This window comes from Desmodus rotundus, chromosome 6, assembly GCF_022682495.2.
Source record: "Desmodus rotundus isolate HL8 chromosome 6, HLdesRot8A.1, whole genome shotgun sequence".
In the NCBI taxonomy this organism is placed as follows: domain Eukaryota; kingdom Metazoa; phylum Chordata; class Mammalia; order Chiroptera; family Phyllostomidae; genus Desmodus; species Desmodus rotundus.
In genome coordinates, this window is record NC_071392.1 from 77,080,169 (window position 1) to 77,101,884 (window position 21,716).

Below are 21,716 nucleotides of genomic sequence, written 5' to 3' on the forward strand. Positions count from 1 at the left end.
TGAGGAACACTGTTTGAAAAATGCTGTGCCATAGGACTTAAGGCTTTGGTGGAAGATACCTGTTAAGAAGATAAGGGGAGAATTCTCACAAAATGAACAGATTTGGATTAATTAATAATCGTTTGCCCTCTCACATAGGTACAATTTAAATGATTGCATTAAACTGTGGGGGATAGATTCGATACAAAGGAAAATATTTTAAAAAATCAAAACAGTGTAGTATTGGGAGAACAGTGAATGTGGGGAACTGTTCCAAGCGTGGGAAATGTGGCTCAGCCCCCACTTGGAAAAGCCAGTGGGGAGCGAGGTTGGCTGGCAGGACCCACGTCCATGGATAGTTTCTCCAGTGGGAAATCAGGCCTGCATTGTACCTAGACTGCTATGAGACTTGCTCTTGCTAAAACTCCCTCACCCTGAGGCAGCAAATGTTTACTGAGTATCATTATCTTCCTAAAATCTGAGCTAGACCTTCCAGGTATGAACATAACCCCCTTTTGACCATTTCTCCCTTTACATTGCAAATATCCTTCTTTGATGTATTCAGTGACATCCTCTCCTTTGTCTGCAAAAGATAACCACCCAAAACAAACCTATGCATAGTAAATGAGGACCATCTTTGATGTAAGGAGCCTAGAAAAACAATAAAAGTCTGTCAAGGCGGTGGTCAGGGCGCTCTCCTCTTGAGAGAATGGCCCCACCGTCCCTTTTCCTCCACAGGATTTCTGTAGTCCATGTGTATTTGTATATTGCAACCACAATACTGGATCCCGGCCTGCGGGATCTGCGTCAAGTGAACAAGGACAAGGAGACTTGGGCTCTAACTCAGTTCTGCCACCAATTGGTAATTTTGGATCAGTCATTGAGTTTCTGTAGTCTTTTATTTATTTTCATACAAAATGAGAGGATTAGATGCTTAAGGCCTTTTTGGCACAGGATAATTGCAAGATGTTGATATTACAGAATAGTTTTTGAAATAAATGTACTCCCCTACCTCCCATTACACATATGGTCACTCAAATTAAGGTAATTTGACCAAAAAAGATATTTTGAGAACTTGGTTTAGTAAGAAGGTGATCGTGATTATTTTCATATAACTCATTACATATAAATGAAGTCTTTGAGGGTGCTTGGAAAGAGTTTGATATCTTAAATCTCTCTAATTCCTCTGTGTATAAATTGTTATTTTGTCTGAGGTTTGAAGAATGTACATGTTAAGCAACCTTTTCCAGATCATGTCCAACTTTAATGGTCTTTGCTTTAGGTAGAAAAGGGCAAATTTTACTTTTGAAATATACTCTGAAGGGTTGGTTGTTTATTTTCAGAGAAGATTATGATTCAAGCCCTCTGAGATACTCAGTAAATGAGGACTATTTTTATGTGACTGTCTCAGCAGATTTTTCTGATTTTTGGAGACCCCAAACCACATCAGCCAGCTTTTTGATTTTTGGCTAGTGAGAGCTTCCTGTCTTACCATTCCATATGGCACTGTTTGTTTATTTTGTTGCCATTTCCCCCCCCCCCCCCCAGTGGTTGCTGTATTTTATTTGTGTAGAATGTGTACACATAAGTATTTGATCCCAACGTGCTTTGAATCCTTGGAGATGATTGCTTCAGGCGCAAACATTTCAAGTGCTTGATAATAATGAGGTGACTTGAGTTTTGCTCTGGATGTTCATAAGCAGATGCCTACTGTTTGCGAGGCCATTGACATCTGTAATTTTCAACAAGGACTCTTCAGAGTGTAGTGTAGGTATTAATTTTGAAATGTAGAAACTTAGTCCAGTAAGAGTGTAATAGCTTAATCAGGGTCATTTATTATGTAAGCATTAGAGCCAGATTTAGAATCCACATCTTAATATATCCATCCATATTTTCTATGTGACTAGAGTATATTAGCAATATGACAAATTTTAGATTTTATTAATGTAATTTTTTTTTGTCAATAAAAGTGATATCGCTGTATGTCCAGGTTACACTTAAGCATTATGAAATTTATCTGTGTTTAATTTTCTCCATCTTTTTGTTAAAATGAGAGAGATCATTTTGGATTAGTTCTTTCACTTATAATTGGATCCTATTCCGTATTTCTTCATTCAGTTATCTCTTCTTTCCTACGTTATCCAGCATTTGGTTCCTATTCCTGCCCTAATTCAATGCCGATTAGACCAACTTTTGTTAGTCTTTAAAAACTTTGCCTTAATCTCACATGCCCCATTTATCTATTTCCCTATATAGCTAAACTCCCAAGAACGGTGTGTTTGCTGTCACCATTACTTCACTAATTCATATTTTGAAAAAACCTTTTAATGAACATTTCCAAGCATACCCAGCAATAGAGAAAAACGAATAATAATATTCCGACCTTCCACAACTATCAACATTTTGCGTGACTTAAAAAAATCTATTTGCACTCACCTCTTTTTCTTTCTTCTGATATATTTTAAGATGAATATAAAATGAATACAAGATTATTTCATTCTTAAATATTTCCATATGCATCAAGAAAAGGCAATTGCTCCATAACAAATTATCACAAACTTAGAAGCTTTGAACAATATACATTTATTATTTCACAGGTTAGAAGGGGTGGGTCTCTGTAAGCCCTGAGACCTTTGCAGGTTTTTTAAGAGGAGTCTCCTGAGAAACCTGCAGTTTCTTCCACCTCCTCACCCCCCACTGGTTTTTACAGCCTGAAGTTATGCAGACTTATCTTTCTGGCACTGGAACTCTGGGCTGTGTGGTCTGATATGGGGCTGTGATCACTCACTCCAGAGTTATCCGTTGCTCCCAAGGTATCCCTCCCAATTTTTATCTACCACACACGAATGTGGGACCATCCACTCTACTGCCTCTCTGCGCCTCTCTGTGTCTCTGCCCCTCTTACCCATCTGGATGAATGTGGTTTATTTAAATTCTTGGTCGTTTGACTTCCATACTGCTCGATTTTCTGATGAATCTGGGTGAAATTTGTTTTATAGTCTAGTTGTAATTTTTGTTGTAGTTATGCATGGAGGCGAAGCGTGTTCCCCTTTGCCTCCATCTTGACCATAACTGATCATTTTGGAATTTAACATGGTATACAGTATGAGGTATAAGTCTAATCTTGTTTCTAAATGGCAATTCAGTTGTATCAACATCATTTATTATATTGAATAAATTCCATACTTTCCCCATCAATTTAATGGTGCTGTCTGGATCATTTATTGAATTTTATAAATTTCTATTTTAATTGTTTTATTTGGTTCACAAATGTCTGTTCATGAATAAATTCCCCACTGTTTTAATTATAATGAGACATTATAATATTCTTTAACATCTGGGTCTAGTAGGGTCTAGTTCCTCCTTATTATTCTTTTGCTCTTTTTCAGGTTTTGTGGGCTCATTTACTTTTTTAATGTAAACTATTATTTGTGTGAATTACATCACTTTTATTTTTGGCTAGTTTCAGGGAAAAAACTTACTAATTTTGGGAAAAATGAAATGTATAAGTTAATGTGGAGAGAATTGCCCTCCTCATAATGATGGGGCTTGATTTTAGAATATTTTTTAACATTTTAAAAGTTTATATCTAATTTATTTTGTTTCCATTGTAATTGGGGTCTTTCTTTCATTTTTATATCTTCTAATTACTTTTTGCTTTTATGCTTGAGGCTCTAATTTCTGTAGTCTATCTCGATACCGTTTTTTCAAACTAAATTCTCTTTGTAGGATTTTTTCATTGATTCTTTGGTGTTTTCTGCACCAAACCGTTTGTATAAGATACATAATCTTATGGTCTGTAAGAAGAGGTAGTTTTTCATTTTCTCTCTAACATGTATTTTGTCATTTTCTCTTTTTAACTATAGAGTTACTTTTTAGCAGTTTTAGATTTACAGAACTATTGAGTAGATGGTGTGGAATTCCCATATATTCCTCAATAGTTTGTCCTTATGTTAACATGTATATTATATTATTATGATGTATTTGTTGCAATTAATTAACCAACATTGATACATTATTAACTATAGTCCATAGTTTATTCAGATCTCCTTAGTTTTTACCTAATGTACTTTTTCTATTTCAGGATACTATGTGACATATTGTTGTCATGTTTCCTAGGTTCCTCTTGGTTGTGACAATTTGATTGTCACACAAGTTGACAATCAAACTTGGTTGTGCACAAGTTGATTCTTGTGTGCCTTTGACATAACCCCCATCAATGGATTTTTTTTTAAGCACTTGTTTGTTTTCTGGTTCTACAAGATGCTCTAGACTCCTCTCAGACTCATTTCATTCATTCTAGACTCCTGCCCCATTTCTTCATGAAGCTCTGGTTTGTTTTATTGGAAGTGACATCAGAAATCAAGATTTGGGTATAGGTGTGCTACTTGCTTGTTTTTTTCATTACCTCCCAACTGATAAATCAAAAAATATATATGTATGTATAGTAACCTATATATAAATACACATATCTATAAATATTTCTGTATGTAACCACTCGCAATGAAGTTAAATATGAATTCCTACTGATGATTCCTACTGTAATCGATTAATTGATAATTCTAGGTTCCTCCTGTGTTGCTGGGTCTGTGAATATCCACAATAAGTGAGAAAGCTGGCTTTAACCATTTGCCAAACATTTACTTAATTGTTCAGTCCCAATATATGTGTGTGTGGCAGTATCAGAATTGTTGCTCTGTACCCTGTGGGACTCAATTTGATTGATTGGAGGAAGGTGCTCACCTGCAATTCCTTTTGCCTTTAGTCTTACATACTATTAGGGTGACTGTTGATGCTGGGTGTGAAAGCATTCACAAAGAGAGGAAATACAGAGAGCAAAGTTTTATTCACTTTCCAAGAGTGAAAAGGAACCAGGTGTGGAGAATTACACTGGCTGTGAGGGGTTGGAGTTTTTAGCTTTTATTGGATTATAAAGGGTGAAGGGGGGGTGGTTTCTGTTGTATGGCCAAGAGGCTGTTAGGGCTGTTGCCACACCGGAGGTTTCGGAAGCTGCAGTTTGCTCCAGTGTTATCTTTTTTCGCCTGTGGCTGTGGGGTGTGGTTAGTCATGTTCTCTTGCTCTTCCAGTAATTTTCCAGTCCTGGGGACATAAGCTCAGAAGACTAAAATGGCAATCATATTTAATAAGGTCATAGCCCTGCTCAGCAGATGGTGCAAGTTTTGGCCTTTCACGTACTACATTTACAAAATGAGTTAGGTAAGGACCTTTTCCCATTGCTTTTGGTGAGGTTGTTTCTTACATTTGTAATACAGTCAGATTGTCTTGTCACAGTTTGCATTCTTTCCTGGAAGCCTCTAATCTCCTGTTTGTTTGTTTGTTTTTTAATTTGCATGCATGAGATTTATTCTTGGTGTTGTCAAGTTCCATAGGTTTGACAAATGCAGAATATTATATATTCATCATTCCAGAACCATACAGAATAGTTTTTCCATCCTAAAAATACTCTGTGCTTCACCTATTCATTTTTCCCTTCTCCTCCTGAAATTTCAGCAGATACTGTTCTTTTTCATGTGTATAGTTTTGCCTTTTCCAGATTGTCATTTAATTTTTTCAATTAGCAATATTCATTTAAGCTTCCTTCATAACTTTTTATGGTTTGATGGCTTATTTCTTTTTATCTCTGAATAATACCCTATTGTTTGGATGTACCACAGTTTATCCATTCACCTATTGAAGGACATTTGATTGCTTTCAGTTTGGGGCCATATGAGTAAAAGCTGCTGTAAACATTCATGTGAAGGTTTTGGTATTGACATTTTTCCAACGCAATTGAGTAAATACCTAGGAATATGATTGCTGGGTTTTATGGTAAGATTTTGTGTAGCTTTGTAAGGAACTGCCAAATTGTCTTCCAAAGTCACTATACCATTTGGCATTTCTGCCAGCAGTGAATGAGTGAGTGTTCCTGTTGCTTTGCAACTTCAATTGTATTTGGTACTGTCATTTTTGTTATTTTAGCCATTCCATTCGGTGTGTAATGGTATCTCATTACTGTTGACTTGCAGTTCTCTAATAACATAGTATATTGACTGTCTTTTCATATGTTTATTTTTCATCTAATATTTTGTTAGGTCGGGTGTCTGAACATCTCTTGTCTGTCTTAAAACAGGGTTGTTATTTTTCAGTTTTAAGAGTTTGTTGTATATTTTGGATACAGGCCTTTATCATATATGTGTTTTGAAAATAATTTCTCCCCATCTGTGCTTGTTTCAGAGCAGAAGGACTTTAATAAAGTCCAACTTATCATTTTTTTCTTGCATGGATTTTGCCTTTGGTGTTTTACTTAAAAAGTCATCATCAAACCCAAGTCACTTTGATTTTCTCCAGTGTTATTTTTTAGCAGCTTTATCGTTATGTTTTATTATTAGGTCTAAGATCCATTTTGAGTTAATTTTTGTGAAAGATGTAAGGTCTTTATTTTTTGTTTGTTCACCATGTTTGGGTCTGTTTCTGGACTCTGTATTCTTATTTCATTGATCTGTGTATTCTTTTGCCACACTGTCTTGATTACTGTAGCTCTTAGTAGGTCTTGAAGGCAGCTACCGTCAGTTCTCCAACTCTATGCTTCTGTGTTGTGGTGGCTGTTCTGTCTTTTGGTCTTTTTGTATAAACTTTAGAAAAATTTACATGAATTAGAAAATACAAAATAGCTTGCTAGGATTTGTTTGGGACTGGGAAGAATGTGTAGATCAAGTTGGAATGAACTTGGTATTTTAACAATATTGGGCCCTGTATCCATGAACACGAAATATCTCTCCATTATTTATTTAGATTTTTCTTTGATTTCTTTTGTAAGAGGTTGTAGTTTTCCTTATGTAGATGTTGTACATATTTCATTAGATTTAGTCTTTTTAAAAAAAATTTTTATTGTTATTCAATTACAGTTGTCTGCCTTTTCTCCCCTAGATTTTGTCTTAAGTACTTCATTTTTTTTAGGTGCTAATATAAATGATATATGTTTTACTTTCAAATTCTAATTGTTCTTCACTGGTATATAGGAAAGCAGTTGATTTTTGTATATTAACCATATGCCCTGCAATCTTGCTATAATTATTTATTAGTTTCAGGAGAGTTTTTACAGATTCTTTTGGATTTTCTACATAGAGAAACATGCCATCTGTGAACAATGCCAGTTTTGTTTCTTTTTAATCTGGATACCTTTTATTTCCCTTTTCATTCTTACTGTTTTAGCTAGAACTTTCAGTATGATGCTGAATGGGAGTGCTTTGTTCCTAGTATTAGGGGCAAAGTATCTGATTTCTCACTGTTATGTTTGCCGTATATGTTTTGTAGATGTTTTGTATCAATTTGAGTAAGATCCCCCCTACTTTTAGTTAGCTGAGATTTTAAATTATGAGTGTCTCTTGGGTTTCGTGAAATGCTTTTCTTCTGCATCTATTGATATCATATACTTTTTGAATGTGATGTTAATATGATGGGTTTTATTAATTTATTTTTGAATGTTGAAATATTTTTGCATACTTGTAATAAGTCCTATTTGATCATGTGTGTAAATATTATATACATTGTTAGATTCGATTTGCTAATATTTTGTTGAGAGGATTTTTGCATCTGTATTCATAGAGATATTGGACTGGGGGGGGGGGTTCTTTATTGTAATGTCTTTATCTGGTTTTGGTATTTGTATAATGGGCCTCAGAGTTAGGAAGTATTCCTGTGCTTTTGGGAAACTCACCAGTGAAACCATTTGTACCTGTTACTTTCTTTTTTGGAAGCTTATTAATTATTAATTCCATTTTATTAATAGTTATTGGCCTATTCAGAAGATCCTCTTTCTCCCTCTGTGTTGGTAGTTTGTGTCTATTAAGGAATTGGTCTATTTCATCTTTTACAATTTTGTGGAAATAGAGTTGTTTATAATATTCTTTTATTACTATCCAGTAGTCAGTTGTGGTACTCCTTTCATTTCTAATATTAGTAATTTCTCTTTTTCCTTTATTTTGTAGTTAGAAGTTTGTCAGTTTTATTGGTCTTTTGAATCATCCAGGTTTTGATTTCATTGATACTTTTCTCTCTTTTCCTATTTCAGCTTCATTGATTTTTTTTTTTATCTTCATCTGAGGACACTTTTTCATTGCTTTTTAGAGAGAGAGGAAGGGAGAGCGAGAAACATTGATGTGGGAGAGAAGCATTGATTGGCTGCCTCCCATATGCTCCCAGACTGGGGATCAGACCTGCAACCTTTTCGTTACAGGACGACGCTCCAACCGAGCCACATCAGTCAGGGCTCAGCTTTATTAACTTTTGCTTTTTCATTATTTGTATTTTCTGCTTGCTTTATGCTTCAATTACTCTTCTTTCTCTTGTTTCCTGAGGTGGAAGCTTAGGTGTTTGATTTTAGATCTCTCTTCTTTTCTAAAACATTGTGCATTCAATGCCATAAGTTCTGTTCTAACTTTTCCTTTGGTTGCATCATGCAAGTTTTGATGTTTTGTTTTCATTTTCCTTTTGTTTAATATATTTTAAATTTTATATTGAGACTGGACTTACATACTATTTAGAAGTATGTTAATCCACATATGTTGGGATTTTCCACCTGTCTTTCTATTACTGATTTTCTAGTTTAATTCTGTCATGGTCTAAGAGCGACTTCGTGATTTTTCTATTATTTCATATTTATTAATGTGCTTTATGGTCTATCTTGATGAATGTCCCTGTGTGAGCTTGGGAAGAATGGTGTATTCTGCTGTGTTGGGTAAAATATTCTATAAATGTTAATTACATCCAGTTGATAGATGGTGCTATTTAAATCAACTGTTATCTGTACTGAGTTTCTGCCTGCTGGATCTGTCAATTACTAATAGAGGAATGTTGATGTCTTCAGTTATAATAGTGTATTTGCTTCTTCTTGCAGTTCTGTCAGTTTTCCCTTCAGGTATTTTGACACTTTTTTTGGGTGCAAACACATTAAACATTGTTATGTCTTCTTGGAGAATTGACACTTTTTTCATTATGTAATGCTGCCTTTATCCCTGATTTTCCTTGTTCTTAAGTCTTTTGTCTGATACTAATATAGCTACTTCGGCTTTCTTTTGAAAGCATAGTGTAGCTTTCTCCGTTTCTTTACTTTTTTTCTGTCTGTGTCTTTATATTTATGGTGGGTTTCTTCTAGGCAGCATATTCACTTTTTTAAATTCATTTTATTTTTAATTGGTTTATTTAGACCACACTTAAATTGATTATTGACACAGTTGAATTATCTATCACAGTGATTTTCATCCTTTTCCATCTCATGGCATAAATAAACTAATGACTAAAATTCTGCAGCATCCCCGAAAATATATTTTTTCCACTCTAACAAAAAAAATAGGTGTAATTTTGATTCTTCACATTGGATGGCTATTGTGTTGGTTGTCATTTTTTTTACTTGATAATCTAAGGGAAAAGAGGTCAGTGCCACTGACTAATAGTCAGGTATTGCATGTTGTAAACATTCTTGTAGCACATTGGTTGTAAATTGCTGATGTACCATATTTATAATTGTTTTCTATTAATTGCATGTATTTGGTTCTTTTCATATTTTTTCCTCTTTTTCTGTTTTCTGCGATTTGAAATGAACATTTAATATGATTTCATTTTCTCTCTTTTTTTTAGCATATCATTTACACTTATTTTAAACATGTTTAGTGCTTATCCCAGAGTTTGGGACTAATTTTACAACTGATCTAATCCAGCTTTAAATAACAACACACTGCTTTAGGGTAGTTCAGGTATCTTATACTAGAGTATTTCTGATTTCTTCCTCTCATCCTTTATTACATTTCTGTTATTCATTTTCTTTTTCCATATGCTATAATCACCCAATAAATTGTTGCTATTACTTTGAGCAGTTATCTATTAACAGTTAAGAATAAGAAAAGAAAGCCCTGGCTGGTGTGGCTCAGTGGATTGAGCACCGGCCTGTGAACCAAAGAGTCACCACTTTGATTCCCAGTTAGGGCACATGCCTGGTTTGTGGACCTGGTACCCAGTAGGGGTCGAGCAAGAGGCACCGCACACTGATGTTCTCTTTCTCCCACTCTTCCCCTCTGTCTAAAAATAAATAAATAAAAATCTTTTAAAAAAATCCTGTAAAAAGAAAAGAATACGACAATACAAGTTTCTGTTCATCTTCATTAATCTTTCTCTGGTAGTCTTTATGTAGATGTAAGTTTCTGACATCCAAAAACTTCCTTCAATATTTATGCAAGGCAGATCTATTGGTGACAGGTTTCCTCAGTTTTGGTTTAGGAAGTACACTTTTGTTTAGGAACTACAGCTTCAAATAAGCTGATCTCAGCTGTGATTCTGTCTTTGTTGCTCCAGATTACAGGTAGATTACTGGTTTCCCCAGTGACCTTAGCTATTTGAGCAATTTAAGAAAAGTCATTGATGTTTAGTTTGTTCAGCTTTTATTTTGTTGTCTAGATGGGAGTGATGGACACCTTAAAACCTCTTAGATTTTGGAGCTGAATCTGGAAGTCCCTCTGTAAAGTTTCTTTTAAAAAGCTTTTCTTTTTAAAATTATATTAGCTAATACCTTGATTTTAAGTTAATAGTGGTGATAATGGGCATCTTTGTCCTTGATTTCGGCAGAAATGCTCCTAAACACTAGATAAATGCTTCTAGCTAAATAAAGTGCTGGCTTTTGGATGGATGGAGATATATACAAGGTCTGTCTGGAAAAAGTCCAACCATTGTTAATATAACGAGAATGGTTTGTACATCATCGATATAAGTTGGCCACTAAAGAGAGTGGACTGGAATGTGCATGTGTGAACAATGACGACTTCACTATACCCGTCAGTGGGGGCAGTAGATGCCATTGAGTGAGCATGTGTACTCTGTGGCCATTGCATTCCAAATGACTGAGCAAGTAGAGCAACAAATCTGCTTCAGATTTTTCGTTCAGCTGGCACACTCCTCTGTAGAAACTATTTGGATGATACAGAAGCCTGCAGCTATGGGCAACTGGTGATTGGTAGCTTCACTGTGACAATACACCTGCCCATGCATCACATCTTGTGCAGAGTTTTTGGCAAAATGTCAAATCACCCAGGTGACTCAGCCCAGATTTGGCACCCTGTGACTTCTGGCTTTTCCCAAAAGTAAAATAACCTTTGAAAGGGAAGAGATTTCAGACTGTCAGTGAGATTCAGGGAAATACAGTGGGGTAGCCAATGAGAAGTGGGAGAACTGTGTGAGGTTCCAAAGTGCCTATATTGAAGGGAACTGAGGTAACATTGTCCTATGTACAGTGTTTTTTGTGTCTTGTATCTTCTTCAATAAATGTCTTTGTTTTTCATAGTACATGACTAGATACTTTCTGGACAGACTTTGTGTATATGTAGTTAAAGATGTACCCGTCAACTTTTTTTTTTAATTGAGTGCTTTTGTTCTCATTGAGTGTTAAACTTTGTCAAATGCTTTTTAGGGGGCATGTGTAGATATGAGTAATAATTTTTTTCTCTATCTCAATTATTGTGATAAATTATATTAATGAGGATTCTAATAATGAACCACCCTTGCTTTTTGGAATAACATTTACTAGGTGTTGATTTTTTTTTTTTAATGCTATAGGATTTTGTTAACTAGCATTTCATAGGATTTTCAGATGAGACTTTTTTTGTATCGGTATGAATGAAGAGTTATTTTCTGTGTGTTTCTATTAGCAGTCTCTATCAGGTTTAATATCGGTTTCTGCTGTCTTCATTAAAATGTACCTTTATCTTTTTTCATATGTTCTTGAATAGTTTAAGTAATATGGCGACCATCTATTTTTTAAGTGTTTTAATATTAAGAATTCCTTACTGTGGACTTCTGGCCAAGATGGAGGCATAGGTAGACTTGCTTTGCCTCCTCACACAACCATAAGGAGGACAACAACCAATCCAAAAACAAAAAACAACCAGGACTGCAGAAAATTGAACTGTATGGAAGTGCAACACCCAAGGATTTAAAGAAGAAACATTCATCCAGAGAGGTAGGAAGGGCAGAGAGGACACAGTGTGGCATGGCAAGGTGTGTGGCAGCAGTGGCCAGTGGAATGGTCGGTCCCATAGTCACATGCAGCAGATAAAAACCGAGAGGAACAACTGGGGAGCAAGCGATCTCAGCCCCAGGCCAGACCACACAGCCCAGGGTTCCAGTGCCGGGAAAATAAAGCCTTATAACTTCTGCCTATAAAAACCAGTGGGAGTTTAGGCAGTGGAAGAACCTGCTGGTGTTTTAATGGGCCCAAAGGGTCCTAGAAATATGCAAACCTACCTACTCTGGAAATGAGTACCAGGGCAACAGCTAGAATGGTGCCAGTTGCTTATGGGAGGTAGGGAAAGTGACTAGAAGTGGGGTGAGAGCCAAGCAAGCAACATTGTTCCCTCTCTGATCCCTTCCCTATATACAGCGTCACAGAGTGACAAAGTGGGTTGCACCATCCTGCCAAATACCTAAGGCTCCACCCCTTACAAGATAACCAGTGTGCCAACATGGGAGTCAAAGCAGCTCTACCTAATACACAGAAACACAAGGAGGCTGCCAAATTGAGAAGACGAAGAAATATAGCTCAAGTGAAAGAACAGACCAAAACTCCAGAAAAAAACCTAAGTGATGAGGAGATAGCCAACCTGTCAGATGCAGAGTTCAAAACACTGGTGATCAGGATGCTCAGAGAAATGATAGAGTACAGCCACAAAATAAAGGAAGAAGTGAAGGTTTATACGAAGTGAAATAAAGGAAAATATACAGGGAACTGACAGTGAAGGGAAGGAAGTCAAGGTTCAAATCAACAATTTGAAGCAGAAGGAAGAAATAAACATTTAACTGAAACAGAAAAAAGAAACAATTCAAAAAAAGAGAGGCTTAGGGACCTCTGGGACAATAAATGTTCCAACATCCAAATCATAGGGGAGCCAGAAGGAGAAGAGGAAGAACAAGAACTTGAAAACTTATTTGAAAAGATGATGAAAGAAAACTTCCCCAATTTTGCAAAGGAAATAGGCATATGTCCAGGAATCTCTGAGAGTCCCAAACAACTTGGACCCAAAGAGGGCCACACCAAGACACATCACAATTAAAATGCCAAAGGTTAAAGATAGAGAATCTTAAAAGCAGCAAGAGAAGAGAGTTGCCTACACAGGAGTTCTCATAAGACTATCACCTGATTTCTCAAAAGAAACCTTGCAGGCAAGAAGGGTCTGGAAAGAAGTGTTTAAAGAAATGAGAAGCAAGATCCTACATCCAAGATTACTCTATCTAGCAAAGCTATCATTTAGAATGGAAGGGCAGATAAAGTGCTTCCCAAACAAGCTAAAGCTAAAGGAGTTCATCATCACCAAGCTCTTACTATATGAAATGTTAAAGGGACTTATCTAAGATAAAGAAGATAATCAAAACTATGAACAGTAAAATGACAATGACAACAAACTCACAGCTATCAACAATGGAATCTAAAAAAACAAAGACAAACTAGAACAGGAATGGAGTCATAGAAATGGAGCTCACATGGAGGGTTATCCGTGGGGAGGGAGAAGGGGGGGAAAGGTACAAGGAATAAGAAGCATAATTGTTAGGTACAAAATAGACAGGGGGATGTTAAGAATAGTATAGGAAGTGGAGAAGCCAAAGAACTCATGGACATGAACGGGGTGGGGGGGGCATTGCTGGAGGGAATGAGGGTACCCAGTGGAGGGAGGCAAAAGGGAAAAAAATGGGACAACTGTAATAGCATAATCAATAAATTATACTTAATAAAAGAAAAAGCAGTCTTCACCAGCTCCCCTCCCCTCCCTGTACACACATGTATATGTACCTGCATTTACAGGTCTGCATAGGGTTATACGAGACATAAGAACAGAGAATATGAAAGGCCAGCACTAGGTTGTTGTATGGGCTACCTAGTCCGGGGTGGGTGGAAAGGATGGGATGTGGGGTCTGTGACATGGAATGAAAAGTGTCTTCAATAAAAATTATCTAATATTTGGTCCTGTTACTATAAAATAAAAAGTGTAAATATCAAGAAAAAAAAAGATTTCCTTTTTGGGACATTCTGTACCTGGTGTTTTTGATGATTGAATTCTGATAACTTTCTCTCTTTCTTCTGTGGAAATTTCTCTATTTAGACTTTCTATGTCTGCTGGGCTCAGTTGCTCCAGTTATTCCCCAAAGAGTTAATGATTTCATCTAAGTTTTAAAATTTATCTCTGTGCCCTGGCTAGTGTGGCTCATTGTATTGAGTGCTGGCCTGTGAACTGAAAGGTCACTGGTTTGATTCCCAGTCAGGGCATATGCCTGGGTTGTGGGCCAGGCCCAGCCCCCATTTGGGCGTGTGCAAGAGGCAACCTGTCAATGTATCTGATGTTTCTCTTCCTCTCTCTCTCCCCCTCCCTTGCTCTCTCTAAAAATAGATAAATAAAATAAAATCTTAAAATCTATCTCCATAGGCTTGTGCAGAGTAGCTGTGTGATTCTTAAAATAGTCTCTACTTTGATGTTCTTGGTCTTTAGCGGGTTTTTTTTTTTTTTGATATTTGTATTTTGCTGCCTGTTCTTTTTCCACTTTAAATTTTTCATATGTTTAATTTTTAGTTTATGTTGATGTAGTTACTAAATTTTTTGAATTTATACTATACTCTAGAGAGCTGCAGTATTTCATAACCACTAAATTCATGTAGCATTTTAAGGTGGATTTAAAGTTAAATAAATACTCAGTTCCTCAGTCGAATCAGCAGATTTTATATACTCTATAGCCACGTATCTATTGTCTAGTATTGGACTGTGCAAATACAGATTATTTTCATCACTGCAGAAAGCTCCGTAAGAAAGTACATTGTTACTGATATTATTTTGTAGAAATTTACACTTTGCTTTGTATTTCTCCTTTGACCTAAGAATTTATATAGATTTTTTTTTACTTTTTATTTTGAATTTTGGTATTTTTAAATTTTATTAGTATAGCAGACAAAAATGTATGTGTATTGTAGACTATAGTGGCTTATTTAAACTACTCTTTATTTATTTAGGTTTATAAAATGTAATTTTACTTTACATTACTCTGCTGTTACATAGGGCATAACATTTTCACAAGGCTTTTTGGGACTACAGTAAAGGATTAGCAACACACAGTAGTGGTCCAGCTCTATAAATAACAAACATCAGACACAAATCTTCATGGAAAAGTACTAAAGTCTTAGATTTGGACTTGTGTACTTCAACTTATTTCCCCATTCTACTGCATTAAGAAATGACATGAACTTTAAATTTGCCAGAAGCAATGCTTATATTCTGGCAGCAACATGCTACTTCTGCTGCATAGTAAAGTGAATACCAGAACTACAAAGGCAGGAGGTATAAGTGAATTTTTATTAGGAAGGGAAGTTGTAAGCTGAAACAGCAGCAAATGAAGAGTAAAGAAGGAAACCCCTTATTGCCACAGATATACAAGCCCCCCCGCCCATATATGACACAGGAGGCATTTCACTTTGTGACTCCCAGCCCAGAAATACCAAATGCTTTTTCATTCAATTTAATACTTCTGGATTCCTACCCAAAAGGAATACATGAACATGGAGAAGCTGCTTACTGAAAGGAAAGCCCCAAAGAGGAGCAAGGGAGGGAATATAGAAATAAGAAGTTACATAAAACACTCTAAATTGTAATTAACTACATTTTAATATCTTCACAGTAATACAAAATATAGTCACTTGCAGAACTGGTTCAGATTACTTAAATACCAGATACATTTTTAGTCCTCTGTGTGTTTAGAAGTTACTTATGTTTATGTGAAATGAAGCTATTAATACTCTTCTACAGCAGTAGCTGCGCACCACGAAGGCCAAGACAAGCACAAATCAAGGAAAGGAGTTTTCTCCCAAAGCTGCAGTGTGAAAAGACTATAAACAGTTGTTTCCATACACATGAGTGGGTTTCTTTGCTCTAGAAAGTCCAAATGGAATAAGGAATGGAGGTGTGTACAAAGGTTTCTGGAGGGAAGAAAGATGGACGACACCCTGTATATAGTTTTCTGCCCCTTCTGCTGCATCTTACACTTCTCCTGCACTGTCTAATGTCCATAATGTGAGGTCATCCCAAAGCAGCTGCATGATGAGGGTGCTGTCTTTGTATGAGTCTTCATTCAGTGGATGGAGTTCTGCAGTGGCCTCATCAAAAGCAGTTTTAGCTAGTGTGCAGGCAAGCTCTGGGTTATTCAGGATCTCCATGTAGATTACAGAAAAGTTAAGAGCCAGCTTCAGATGAATTGGGTGAGTGGGCTGCATCTCCTTCTTGCTTATATCAAAAGCCTCTTGGTAAGCTCATTGGGAGTTATGCATCATTTGTTTTTGATCATCAGCTCTTGCAACTTGAGCAAGGTACCAGAAGTAATCTCCCTTCATTTTCAGATAGAAGACCTTACATCTGGATACGTTGCATTGGCTATTAAATACAAATACCATATAATCTCACCTTTAACTGGAACCTAATCAAGAAAAGAAAAAAGCAAGCAAAATATAACCAGAGACATTGAAATTAAGAACAATCTGACAGTAACCAGAGGGGTGGAGGGAGGGGATAATGAGGGGCAGGGGGGAAGGGTTTTCAGGAACAACTATAAAGGACACATGGACTAAACCAAGAGGGCGTGGAAGCAAGAGGAAGGCGGATTTGGCTGGGGTGGGGGGAGTGGTGGAGGATAAACACAGACAACTGTAATTGAATAACAATAAAATAATTTAAGAAAATAAAATAAAAACATTTCCACAGCCGTGGTGTAGATGGACCGCAGGTCCGACTCCACTTTCTCCTGATAGTCCTTAATCAGCTGCAACTTCTCGTCCGAGGTGTCAGTTTTTCTACTCAATGCTGGAGATGACCCACCAGGCAGACTGGCAAACTGCCACCACATTCTTGTAGGCCACCAAGAGCAGTTGCCCTCTTCGTTGGACAGCTCGGTGCCAATGAGACCTTCATGCAGGTAGCACGTTGTCATAACACTGGGCCTGCTAGGCCAGCTTTACCTTCTGTATCAGCTACGTCTTCTCTATGGGGACAGAGAGGGCAGTGAGGGCAGTCACCAAACCATCGAAGGAGACATGTGAGCTCAGGCTTCCTGCAGGAGCCGTACCTAAGGAGACCTGCTTCGAGGCTGGCCTCCTCCTGGGGCTGGCCTCGTGCCCTTCTTCAGTGGGACCAATCCCTAGGAGGGCTGGGGATCTAAAGTACTGTTTTTCTTTCTTCTTTTTTTTTTTTAACCAATTAAAAAAATATTTATTTATTTATTTAGAGAGAGGGGAAGGGGAGGAGAAAGAGAGGGAGAGAAACATCAAATGTGTGGCTGCCTTTCACATGTCCCCAACTGGTGACCTGGCCTGTAACCCAGGTATGTGCCCTGACTGGGAATCTATTGGGCAACCCATTGGTTCACAGGTCTGCGCTCAATCCACAGAGCTACACCAGCCAGGGCCCTTATTCTTGTTTATGGCTCTGAATTTCATTGTCTGAAATCAACATTTCAGTCCTGCATTATTATTTGCATTTGCTTGGTCTGTCCTTGCTAATCCTTTTAAAATTTATAACTACTGAAATCACTTTATTTATGTCTCTTGTATCCATCATAGAATTGGATTTTTTGCCTTATTAATCAATCTAAAAGTTTTTTTTTAAGTTGTGTTAAGCTAATTTTGTTTGTTGATATATTGATCTCAGTTCTTCCCTAGTGTTTTGTGGCATATTTTACATACACACATGCTCATAAAATCTTTTACTATGTCTTTTTTCATATTAAAATAAATTTCTTTTGGCATGTAGGATGGAGTGTGTGTTATTTTGTTTTTGCTTCCTTTCAGTCCAGTCTCTTTAATGTTAACACTCTAAGTCTCCCTGAGGAAGCAAGCTAGGAATATCTGTATTACTTCTTCCCTCCCTCTCCAGCATCTAACTTAAGTCATGATCTTTACCTTCCAGGAGTTAATATTTGTGAGGCAGTTAATAAGTTTGTTCCAGCAATTTTCAACCTTTTTCATCTCATGGCACAGATAAACTAATTACTGAATTCTGCGGCACACCAAAAAATATTTTTGCTGATCTCACACACAAAAAATAGCTATAATTTTGATTCATTCACACTGGACAGCTATTGTTGTGTGGGTTGTTGTCATTATTTTATTTGACAATCTAAGGGAAAAGAAGTCAGTGCATTTGACTAAATAGGTATTATGTGGTTTAAAAATTCTTGTGGCACACTAATTGAAAATTGCCGGTCTGTTCTAACATCCACTTATTCTGTCTATTCTTTCATTTTTTTATCTGTTTTTTTCTTACATTGTTGCTGAATATGTTTACATGCTGTTATATCATTTTTATCCTATGGTTTTAATTCTGTAGTCAAATGTCTTTAGTTCATATGACCAGATTTTATCCTGAATATTTTCACCTCACTTTTTGGATATGATAGTCCATAGTTTCTCAGGAGGGACTCAGAAAACTTTTACATGTTGTTAACTATCTATACTTTTCAATTTGATGCACGGTTTGACTATATAAAGTCCTAGACTCCCATTTTAATTTGTGCTTGGGTATCTTAAAATCCTTTGTTTCATTGTATTTAAGGTATAAAATATAGCTGTTGTGAAGTTTCTTGACTATGATTTTTTTTACTTTGGTCTTTTTATTTGGAGGCTTAAATACCTTTTAAAAAAGTCTTTAAAGTTTATATTAAGAATATTCTGGTTTGAATTTCCCTGATATACTATGTCTCCTTTTATTGTGTAGATTCTGGTCTTTAGGAAGATTTGCATGCAGCATAATTTGAAATACCTGTCTGGTTCTGCTTATATATTTATTGGGTCACCTAATTACTGCTACTTTTTTTTATTGTTTCTGGTACATTATTTTCACTCATCTTCTAATCTGGTTTTTCTTTTGGGGGCTTGTTTTAGGGGAAGATGGAAAGTCTATTTAAAAATTTTTTTTTCTAATTTAGCCTTTTTTCCCCTGAAAGCTATTGCCCTCATTTTGTGAGTCTTAATAGCTTTTCCTATTGTCTAGTCATAATATTTCTGAGCTATTGTAATTTTGATTTATTGCTGCTTAAAAGTTTCAGCTATTTTCTTAATTTCTTTTAGGTCATTTTGAAATAATAATCTTCATCATTTTTTTTTAGCCATAATTTTCTCACTTGTTTTTATTTGTTAGAATGTTGCTTGTTTCACATTTAATATTTTTCCTACAATATCTTAGTGTGGGCTTTCATTTTAGCTTCTCGTGTTTAAACAAGTTCCATTTTCCAGTAGTTTTAGAAGGAAGAATGTAGCCAGGCAGCAGGGATGGGTGAGCCACTGCAGTTTTTGAGCTTTGTGTCTCAAGGCCTCTCTCTTTCTCCTTTGTGAAGTATTTAAAAAATTGAGACTATCTTGAGCCTTTTAGAGGCTTTTTGCCTTTATATGTATGTTTTCCAGGTATTTTGCTTTGTGAAGAGGCACCTTTAATATATTTTGCTATTGTGGTACTTTTTGAGGTCTGTGTTGCTTGGACCTCCGCCCACTAAGGATGAGAGTCTTATTTCTCCTGGGGGTTGTCATTTGTTATGCTTTGCTTAATTTGTTTTCTGTTCCCTGCAGTTTCTCTTCAGGGTGGGTCTCTGTCTCTAAATTTTATAATATATTTGTAGGATAGTTCTTGAAATTTTCTTAGAGTCTAGAATCAGCATTTTAAAAAATTTTCTCAGGCCCTCTTAGAGATTTCCTGCCTTCTTTGAGTTTACCTTCTCTTGGGGTCTGTGAGGACATTGACTTTACCCAGTTCTCAGATTTCCTTGGTCAAATTATTTTCTGTTGCTTGGATTTTAAACTTGTTGTTTCCTTTGTGAAGAATAAACTTTTCCTTTATTTTTACTTGAGTGGCTCCTTCTAATTAGTGTAGTTAGCATTTTTTTCATAGTGGGGTTTTTTTTTTTTTTGACCACCCGAAGTAAAGAACTCTCCTATCCTATCTCAGCCCCTGTTTCTATTACAGTACTTACCAGTCTATAGTGATCTTGTTTACAACTCTGTTTTCTGTGGCTTCTCATTTGAATGTTAGCATCACAAATGGGGATCATGTCTATCTCATGTACCACTGTATTCCCGGAGTCTAGCACAGTGTTTGGCATATAGAACGTGGTAAATATTTGTTGAATAAATGCATTTTCAGTTTATGATAGGTAGGGCTCCTTCCCTATTATAATAGGTTCCTGTGTGAAAATTGAAACGTATTTGGAAGTGAGTCTTAAACCTCTACAGTATGTACAAGTATAAGTGGTTTTTGGTGTAGCTATAATTATTATATTCTTTAACTCTCTACAGACAGGAATATTCAAAGATGACTTGAATATTTTGCATTGTGAATTACAGATTTCTATTGTACGCTTTTTTACTATGTACATTTATTATTTATTAAAAACAGATTATAATCCCATTCGCCACAGGTAACCCATTCTTGTACTGTTTTGATGTTACCCCAGTAGAGTGTTCACACGTATTGAGCTCTGTTATGATCAATGGATAGATAGTGTATTGTTATTGACTGATGTATAGGAGGAGGTTTGGTTATAGGAAATAACTTGAATGAAGGATATGAAGGCTTTTGATAGAATTGTAGAATGTTAATGTGGCCTCATGCATGGTGTTTCAGAGTTGTGCAGTGAAACTGCCCTACCCCGGTAAGAGGCAGAAGAAACTTGAGACCAAGGAATTCAACCTTTCCTTTACACTACAAATAAAAGAATTAAAGCCCTGTGAGATTATGTGATGTATTTAAGGTTGTCCAGCCAATTAGTGGCCAAGCCCCATGGTTTTAGGATTGTAGTTGAAATTGATTTCTTCTAGATCCATTTTATCACATTTAACAAAAGGGCACAGGTGTTAGTAGGGTGTTTTTAACTACAGAAAGGAAAATATTCCAGAGTTGAAACCTACTCTTAAAAAAAAAAAAAAAACTCTTAGTGTTTGAGCATGTTCAAACAAGAAAAGATTTTTAATTTGCTGACTTGAACCCAAAATGTCCAATAAATTATCTTTTCATAATGAATTTTAATAGTTTGCTTCTGACATTTAATTGGTAGTAGGTATATAGATATAGTACATTTAAAACTATGCCAAATAGAAGCATATAAATTGGAAAAAGTAACGCTGTATTCTACATTTCAGTTTTCCATGTGATTTACTATAAGTTTTTATAGTCCTCATAGAAGAATTTATTTAATTACTCACAGCCTTGCCTTTGTAGTCTGTCTAAGAGACATCAAGATGGTTCGTTTTTATTACCTTCAGTTTTCATGCTGCATTGGTAGGAGTGAAAATGTAAATTAACCCTGATGGAAATAGGAAGCCAATTTGGTCCTCAACCCATCTCCCTTGCCAATTATTCTTGGCCAGTTCTTAGTTATTATTTGCATTTTAAATATATTAATATGTTTAAAATTATTTTTTAAGGTTTTATTTTTAATTTTAGAGAGAGGGGGAGGAAGGGAGAAAGAGAGGGAGAGAAACATCGATGTGAGAGAGAAGCATCGATTGGTTGCCTCTAGCACATGTCTGGACCAGTGACCGAACCTGCAACCCAGGCATGTATCCTACTTAGGAATTGAACCAGCAACCTTTTGCTCTGCAGGACAATGCCCAACCAACTAAGCCACACCTGTCAGAGCTTAAATATATTTTAAAATGGCAGATACTTAACCTTAGTAGT

At 36.2% G+C, this 21,716-nt stretch overlaps 1 protein-coding gene and 1 pseudogene across 12 annotated transcripts in view; one reads left to right on the plus strand and one right to left on the minus strand.

Moving 5' to 3' along the window:
- MKLN1 (muskelin 1) overlaps positions 1-21,716 on the plus strand; it is a 322,457-nt gene that overhangs the window by 183,218 nt on the left and 117,523 nt on the right. The window contains exon 1 of one of the 12 annotated variants that reach the window (XM_045191091.3): positions 5,108-5,196. The exons of 10 other annotated variants lie outside the window; for them this stretch is intronic. The gene's annotated coding sequence lies outside the window, so the exon portion shown is untranslated. Of the gene's footprint in view, positions 1-5,107; positions 5,197-21,716 lie in introns of those variants that run through there. One more of the 12 variants, XM_045191088.2, reaches the window with a different exon arrangement.
- Positions 13,949-20,088, minus strand: LOC112299806 (14-3-3 protein theta pseudogene; annotated as a pseudogene).